Below are 9259 nucleotides of genomic sequence, written 5' to 3' on the forward strand. Positions count from 1 at the left end.
ATGTAGTTAGTGACCATCACTGGTCTTTAGAATCCCACCAAATTTGTGCCATTGCAATCCACATGTCCCACATTGCATTTTCGCAAAATACTGTTTCTCTACGTGACGCCGAAGCATAATAACAATAATAATAATAATTTGTAGCACTGAGAAACATGACTCCACAATGTGCGCTGGCTGCCACCCATCTGGCAACATTGCTCCTCCAAGATTGTGGGCCGTCTTTCAACTAGGGCGGGGACACCGACACGGGGACACCGAAAAATTCGTGAGACAGCACTTTTTGCGTACTGGGTATTCCAGTGAGGCTGAGGTTGATTGATAACAGGAACTGAGAATGAATGTATGTTTGGTTTTCCGGAATATGGCACCTTGTGCAAGCGCGCTAGAGCGCAAGTTATGCTTGATAGAAAACGGGAGGCTTCGAAGCGCCCCCTACGAGTGCAGTCACGCATCATTCTAGCCGTTTTTCTAAACACCTGTTGTACGATGTGTTTTGCTACTCTTTCTGGATACTAATGTCGTCTTTGTCGTTCATCCCGTTAGGACAACAGGGCGCCACTTGAACGCGTCAGTAATCTTTCATGAAGATGAGGTTCTGTCTGTACTCCGTTCTGATGCTTCTCCTTTGCTGTAAGTGCATGTACTCGAACTGGAGACCAGTCTTATGGAACGGGAAGCTCTCGCACTAAAGCCTGAGACGACTTTTGCAGTACACTGGAGCAAAGCAGGATGCCTCTTCAATGACTTCCTCGACACGGACTTCAAGTCAAGCTCCTCTTTCGACACTGTATCAGACGGCGACACTTACGACGATGACGAAGGTATGCAGATGAAGTATTCGCAGACGGCCCCTTGGCCTGCGAATAGATTAGAGGTACAATGAACAGATTACATGTAAACAATGATTTGTTCTTACTTCATCCCTTCTTTCCTGCGCACCCTCTAGATGGTGCCTTTGTTGTTTCAGCTCGAGACGCAGGTTTGCGATGATTCATAAAGCTATTAGAACGTAACTGCAAAAATGAATCTCTCGTATCGCTTCCCTCCCCGCGCTTGCGATTCTGGATAAACCACTACCCGTAATGCATTGCGAAATCCTTCACGTACCCCCAGGTTCCACTGGAGTCCAGCTACTCTTGGCTTGTGGTGACGTCAGGTCACAGGTCACTTTTTATTGGCTGTCGAGAGTCGTCTGCTTGCGAGAACGACTGGTCGAGACGTGGGACAGACGGCTTATTGGGCAGAAGACATGATGTTGCAGATTGGTAGCCGAGTGGAAGCAGCTTTTCTGACCCGCGAAGTTGAAAGTTCTCTTGAGCATCAAGATTGAGCTCTGCATTCGTACTTTCCGGGCGAAAATATATCCCAGGGCTTGTAATCCTAACTTCTATGTACCTCCTTATATGTATGTATTGTTTCGAGTCCTTCTATGCTCCTTTAAAGTACCCACGAGTCTTCAAAAGTAACGCAAGGCCAGCCACAGCCAGTGATCATAGTTGTCTAGTGACATAAAGACACGAATTATCGTATTATGAATGGCTTCATACTACCAAGTGTGTAACCTCTGCAGCTGCTGTGCCTCCGCTGTGGACAGTGTGTGTGAGTGACTGACTGAGAGTCTTTGTCACTCATTGGTTTTATTGTAGATAGCCATTTGTGCTTTCCTAAGTGGTCTGGAGTAGCCGGCTCCCATAACGAGTGCCTATTTCTCTATTTTTTTCCTTTTCAACTCAACTCTGCAGCTGGTAGGTCTGAAGTCCGCACGTTCCATATAAAACGTTCTGTTTTGACTTGCATATATCAATAGCGTTCAACCCCATGTGTGTGTATTGTCATCAAGCAAGATAACTACCTATGAAGATAGCCTCTTCTACGCAAACTCTATCTTACATACCAGATAGCAACGCTCCAAAGGGAGAAGCGTTCCACCCCATGAACGTCGGTAGGTCAGCGTTTTTCTGTCTCGTAGGCATTCCACGCGCTGCTGAATGCGAAGGCAAAAACACTCATTAGGTCGCCGACACCGATGGTGTCATGATAATTTAGAGCCAACACCAGGCAACCCAGAAGGCCACTTAAGGAAGAGTGTCTTTGTTCCTCTTTCTTCTACGTGAAATAATTAACGAGGGCCAAGATGTTTAGACAAGGCTTTACCACTATTATCGGGCAGGCATGTAGCGGTATATTTCCGTTGTCTCTGACGAGGCGAGTCTTCAGTAAACAGTGGAAGCTTATTTCGCAGGACCTCCACTCCGTGGGCACGGCTGTCCGCTGTACCCAGAAATGTGCTGGAAGCACTGCGCGAAGCTGAAACGATTTCAAGCTACCTGTGGCGGAATTCTGCAAATGACCTGCGTCTGCTAACTGGGAAGACAGGAATCCCATGGATTCTGCTTCGGACCAGGAGCACCCCTTGTGTGTGGTGCTTTTCAAGGGACACAGCTGGAGTAACACTGTTCATGTGGTGCGTGCCAGCTTCATTGCATCGCAAACTTAACTAGCCATATGGCGACATGGCATCGGCATTGCAGATGGAATGACCTGAAATAAGTTCACCACGGGCCGGAGGCTTGTATATAAGTACAGCGTGCACGGCTGAGGAATAATGGGCCTCATCCGTAGGAGCAGACGTCACTCGGAAGAACTAAACGAAACAGCATGTCGAGAGAAACAACAGAACGATGTCGAGCTGTACGCGTCGTAAATTATTTGTGCTGGGCGCAAATGTTGGGCAATACATCATTAAATATTATGCTATCTTGTCAAGCTTTGTCTTCTCATTATTTCTTCTGTATCGAGGCGTAAGAACATTTGACAAGCGTGTTGATTTAGGCGTGTTGGTTTAATGCATCCATGGGAACGTATCCTGTGTATTCGTGTCCTTTGCTTCTCTCTTGTGCCGTGTTTTTAGCGTTAAATTCCCATGGAAGTAAGAATACCCCCGGAGGAGATCCAGTGTTCTGGCAACAAGTAAAATCACCCAATTTTTGTGGGTGTAGACAGCTTCATTGTAACTGCTAGAATGGCGACAAACTTCATATGTTGACATGTAGCAATGATCAATTGTAAAATACATGCAAGTTCAAGCTTCGTGCCGACCCTGAGCTGCGCAATACGTTTTTGAAGTTCGCCCGCTGTCCGAAAAAGCCGGCAGCATCAAAGCTGAAGTCTGCATCTTATTCATGCCCGTCTTTTTGTAATCCAATCTAATCATGCTATAACACGTAATTGTCAGTTTCCAACTTCGCTATGGAAAATGCGCTTTATCGTCCTACTCAGCTATCACCTGATACATGAAGAGTACCTTGCATCCTTTTGAGAGTATTTGTCTAAAAGTGTATGCGAACTCAGCTGTAGAGCTTTTGTACGACAGTGACAACGTCCCCACTCTTACCATCTGCAGCGGAATAATGAGCAGGATGTCTTATTTCCAAAATTTCCTTGCTGCGACGAAAGTAGAATTCCAATTAAACAGTTACAAGCAGGAGGCTGCGGTTTGCGTCGCTTAACCAAGAACGATGAGGCCGCAGCTTTACGGTAATCCGTCTGCACTGCATCTGCACGGATGCTCTTCAGGTTATATGACCGCCGATGACCGAAGCCACGGGCAGGAGATGTTGATCTGCCTCCTAGCAAGCCCTGAAAAGTTTCGCAAGATATGACAGTCTAGTAGTGTTGATAACCAACACTATGGATGGGCTGCCTCGCAGCCACAGAAGTCAGCACTCGGTCATCGCGTCATTCTGCCAGGGGCGGCGACCGCTATGGCGACACGAAGGTCGCCACTTGGAATTCCTTGCTCGGTCGCACACCCGTGTACCATCAGACACACTTGCTCCAACCCAACGCGTTCTGGGAACTGGGTTTCGTACCTGTAGTATAGAACTTCCACGGTGAAGCCCAGAGTACTCAGGGAAAGCTGACTAGCACCATACACGAGCAAACTTCATTAGTCATAACAGCGCCCCAGCGGTGCATGCAGACCAGTTCACGTTTACCGGCAGACCTGCACACGTACAGTGAGAGCCGTCCCGAAGCGAGCTGCCGCCTGGGGCAGGACAAACGTAACCCCCTCTCCACCCCTCCGGCATCGCTTGAAGCTTTGTGAACACAAGGGGGAAAAAAGACTAAAGATGTCGTCTGCACTTTCGAGCTCGAAAATTATCCTGACTCTCGCTTTATTGGCTAACCTAGCCCCTGCTGCAATGCGCCCTTTCTGAGCAAAGGCGCCCAGAGCGGCTGCCCCTCTGCTCCCCCCCGTCGCAACAGCTCAGCATGCAGATATGACGCCGTACCTCGTTCGAGTGCTGTCCCATATAGCACAAAGTTCCTGTCCCACCTGGTATGCAACTTCAGTCGAAAGCAGCGCAAACTGGTCAGCGTCTGTGGAGCGCAGAGGTGAGGAACCGTACACTCGGCAGCCGGCATGACAGGCTTTGTGGACACAATAACCGGTGCTACAGTTCTCCTATTCCACAGTGTCTCTTCTGAAGGTTCTCGTTTGCAGCGACAATGCCCAGTGGTGAGGGTTGCTTCACGTGACTTCGAAACCGGTGGAAGTTGTCAAATTTCGTTCCTTTCCTTGTTGTTCCAGAGTCGCGGCAGTTTACTTTGTAAATACGTACGCATCTCAAGTTTCCCCAAGTGAATAAGGAAATTAAAGCTTAACCCTAGCGATGGGAATGGGATATTGCGTCCTGACTCCTGAGCCAACTTCGTAAGTAATAGCGCATGCATGTACAAACACATATGCTTATGTAGTTTCATAGTGTGAGTCAGTAGCAGGCTCCTAGCTTGTAGGAGCAAACATATCTCGTTACTTTTCTTACTAATCTCATATCACCACGTTCTATATTTTCTGACAAATATTGCCTTATTTGCATAGGTCCACTGTCTCCAGAGATTTCTAAATACTACATCTAAATACCTGCAGAAAACACAGGGGGCATTGTGAAATCCGCTGTACTATATAGCACCAACGAACGAACAACGTGCGCATGCTCTAGCGCCCGTGGAAACTTTCTGCTTGTCAGCATCAATCTGTCTTTCGTGCTGACGAATACAAACACGCCAACTTTTTTTGCATTAAAATCCTTTCACAGTCGTCATATCACATCATCATCATCGTATCCTGTCAAGCATAGGGTGAAGCAACAAGGGGGATATACATGTATGAAGTTTAAAGAAGCGGTGGATGCGTGCACCTCTTGCCACGCAACCAGTCTATGATCTCATCCTCAAAATAAACAAGCGTATGTCCGACATATCCGTTAGCCCAAGACGAGGCAGTTTGGGAGCATACGTCATAATTAAGGGCCATCAGCGATCATCTCGCTATGTAAGCGCACCCACGTAAGAATGGGTGGAAGGAGACTTGATGGGCTGCTGTCCGGCCTAACCCAGATTCTCTGCGTGAAGGCATACATGAGAACCATGAAGAAGATACATGAGAGCAGAATTGATGCTGCTACCATGGGAGCGTCTGATGTTCTTGCACGTGTTATCGCAGTTTTTTCTCCGTTCATTTACGGTTTGGGCAAAGTACAACAGCGTCCCATTTTTAACCATCACCCAATGTTTCTCGAAGCCGCAAGCTTGACTAAAACTGTGCCTGATCATGTTCAGATGATGTACGGAATATTTCATTCAGAAAAGCCTCTCAGTTTTAGAGGTAAACAAGGTAATCGAACACCTCTTGGTTTATGGAGAAACACGAAACAACGCAAGGCTGGGTCGTTCACATCCACCATGGACATGCACTGCTGATCAGACTTGTGCGTAACGCGTTACTAGTAATTGCGTTACTTGTCATCAATTACTTTTTGAGTAATTTTTCGAGTAATCAATTACTTCTCGGAGTAATCGATTACTCAGTAATTGATTACTTTTCCCACAGAGATTAACTTATCTTTGAGATATTCTGCCCCAAGTCAAGCCCCTCGTGCCGTCGACCTTTGTTGTGCCGTTCTACTATATCAAGCCGAGGTCATTGTAATAACGTTCTGGAATTTCAGGATCTCTCTCCCTAATCTCTTCCTACACCAGTGTGGTGATACCTGAAGCTTTGGAGGTTTAGTGAGTCATGGGGAAGTTCCATGCAATGTTCTACCACAATCGGGTCAACGTCTTCCCGGGCGATAAATAGAGTAGACGTACAGATCTACCTGTCCTAGGCGTTTTTGTTTTTCGTCTTATTTTAGCTGTTCCGCTGTTGAACTCTTTCTATGTTTCTTTTTTTCTGAGGCACACAAAAACGGGCATAATTTGCGTGAATGCAGAGCAACGACCGGAGTAACGCGTTACTTTTCTACTCGTTACTCAATTACTAGAGTAATTGGTAACGGTAATCAATTACTTTTAGCGAGTAACGGCCACAAGTCTGCTGCTGATAGAGTCACGAATCGTGCATATTCTAGCGTTGTTGATCTTACGTTTCCTAACTCTGTTATCATTCATATGCCATCTCAATTGTTGGCACACAAACTTTTGTTTTCCTGGCGCTGACGGACGGAGTTTGTCGACTGTCGAGTCTTTGCTCTCGAATTGAATTCAAGAACCTCACCGAAAACACCGCAACCGGAGCGCCACCTCAGTTAGAGGATAAATGCGATTAGTTATCATTCATCAGTTCGCGGCGGGCGACGTAGCAGCAGGCGAGGAAAGCTCCCTGGATTGCGGAGCTGCCTGAAAAACAGGCACGTGGGCGAACGTGTCCTACCTTCGAGCAGAATACGTAGCAAAAATTTAGTCTCCGCTAAGGTCAGCTGTGCTGTGGTATGCAGATTGGAACCATACTGTTTCCTTGCGACACTCCTTCGTTCTAATCACTTACCGATTTGTCATCTAATAAAGTGGGTTCGGCACGCTATTAGCTACGCCGGGGTGTCGGAGCCGCCGACGGCACGCCCCAGGCGAGGTCGTCTAGTTGTGTTGCGGTATTGTTGAGCGGCGTCAGTGCAGATTTCAGGTGCGAGTGCGAGAGGAAGTCTTTGTTGTCTTCGTTTACATGCACCTTTTTAATATGTTAGGAAAAAAAGAAAGGAAAATGTAGAAATTTATGGAATTTTAGGAATGCATTTATGGAGTAAATTGTTGGCGTTGTTGGACATACCGACGGTCCGTTAACTTGAATCTAACGCTTAATTCAACTACACTAAACCTCCCTAGTCCCCCACTCATTCCTGCTGTCCTCTCTCCATCTGTCCACGTCTGTACGCCGCTCATAGCCACAGTTGCTTCGCGGCGCTAACACGGAATTAAAAAAATAGTCTTTCCCCAGTCTCAGGATTCGTTATGAAGACCAATTATCACCAGCTCGCCTGCTTTCTCGCCGCTCTTTATGCTTTGTATCTCCGCGCATATACAGGGTGTTTCCTTTTATCTGCAACAAATTTTCATAAAAATGATGAGTTTGCTTAGGTCGGTTTTTGCTTTGTTCAAATTTGTCTGTTAAAAGAAACACCCTGTATACTCTGACTTCACCCATGTGACATTTCTACCCATTGGAAGTGGCCGCCCCTGCAACGTTGCGTCGAAGCTACAGACCTCCCTGTGAAGCCGACCCTGTACGCACGAATCCCCCCCCCTCCCCCCTGAGCAACATGCTGCCATGCCGGCAGCCTGCGATAGTCGTGGCGTTACCCGTTAGTCGGCGCCGCTCTGCGGCGACTGCGGCAAGCAGTTTCATCACTACCACTACCATGCTAGAGACATCTTTATCTTCAACTGTCTGTTCACACGATATGACTTTATTTTTAGCACGGCTGGGCCACACTTGTGTCCTCCACCACCAAATTGGACGCATACTTCCTGCATTCGTTCAGTGGTCTTCCCATGCGGGGCCACCACGATCAATTTCCTATGTAGCCATCAAAACTAAACGCGACGAAGTCTTAGGAGGTGGTTGTTTATAATTACACGGTGCCAGACGGGCGTCGTTGTCCCAGAGGACGGTGGCCCCTCAGGGGATCCCACTCGCGACATTCCCGGACGGGACGCTTGGCGTCGGCGTCCACCACGCTTTGACCGACGCTCACGCAACAGCCAACGTAACGCAGGCACTTGACACTTCCAAACAGAACCTTGTAAACAAGTGAGTGTTTTTTTTCTTTTTAGGCCTTTGAAGAACAGCTGTGGCAGCTTCGGCGGTCATTCCAAATTCGAGGCGTCCGATACACGCGCGTGCGTCATTGTGCTTCTGGCCCACAGACGCGCCAGTTACTTTGTAAATACGTCCAAGAAGCGTTGTAGAACAGCGTCAGATTTCCCAAAGTGAATAAGGAAATTAGAGTTACCCCTGAAATGTAGTTCGTATGTCTGTTCATAGATCAAATTGTAAACACTGCGCGGAGAATTCGAGAATTAAAAAAAAAAATGAATAGAGAGATAACCGTGCCCGGTGCCGCCCCTAAGGTCATCGGCGCCGCAGCGCATGCGCACACGCAGATATGAAAAAGGTCTAAATCGTGCATGATTTGCACCAAATAAAGTATAATTTCGTCGAGAATTGCGCCTAGATTTTTATCTTGTTCCCATCGTCATCATCATCATCATCATCAGTTACGCCCTGAACAATGGCCATTTCAAAGGAACCGGGGAGATTAATCGCTAGCGAACTCTGGCCGACGTTATAGTGTTTTCGGGATCAGCTTGGCGGAGTAGATCCGACAATATAGGCAACGCTGGAATGGCGGAAATCAAGCGCGATTTAGACCTCTTCATAGACTTTCGACCTTTATCATATCTGCATGCACAGATATGTAAAAGGTCTCAATCGCGCTTGATTTCCGGCATTCCAGTGTTGCCGATATTGTCGCATCCACTCCGCCAAACTGTTCCCGACAGCACTATAACGTCGGCTCGAGTTCGTTAGCGATTAATCTCCCTGGTTCCCATAAAATGGTCGTTGTTCAGGACGTAATTGATGATGATGATGACGACGGGAACGAGACAAAAATCTAGGCTCAATTCTCGGCTAAACTATACTTTATTTGGTGCACTTTGTTGGCAACCCCGTTTTTTAGTCAGACCGGCGCAATTTTCTTTCTCGTTCAGCTTTCATTCTCTCTCCAAGTGCTACCCAATGCTAAAGGAAGCAAGACCCGAAAAAAACTGCATGCGCTGTACTCAAAGCCATAAAATGTCGATTAAGCATGTATACCTCGTTGACACCCATTCGCGTGTACAAGATCGGTTGCTGGTAATTAGAATTCATCGTTTATCCGCTACGAAAGGCTATCGGAGGAGATCAAGGTGA

At 47.2% G+C, this 9259-nt stretch overlaps 1 long non-coding RNA gene across 1 annotated transcript; it reads right to left on the reverse strand.

Annotated features, from left to right (window-relative positions):
* Positions 1-331: 331 nt before the first annotated feature.
* LOC135374705 (uncharacterized) lies at positions 332-6975 on the reverse strand. The gene is made up of 3 exons (XR_010417082.1): positions 6836-6975; positions 3398-3642; positions 332-860 (listed from the first exon to the last, which is right to left on the reverse strand). It is a non-coding gene; the product is annotated as an uncharacterized LOC135374705 (long non-coding RNA).
* Positions 6976-9259: the final 2284 nt, after the last annotated feature.

Source organism: Ornithodoros turicata, unplaced genomic scaffold, assembly GCF_037126465.1.
Source record: "Ornithodoros turicata isolate Travis unplaced genomic scaffold, ASM3712646v1 ctg00000746.1, whole genome shotgun sequence".
NCBI classification, from domain to species: Eukaryota; Metazoa; Arthropoda; class Arachnida; order Ixodida; family Argasidae; genus Ornithodoros; species Ornithodoros turicata.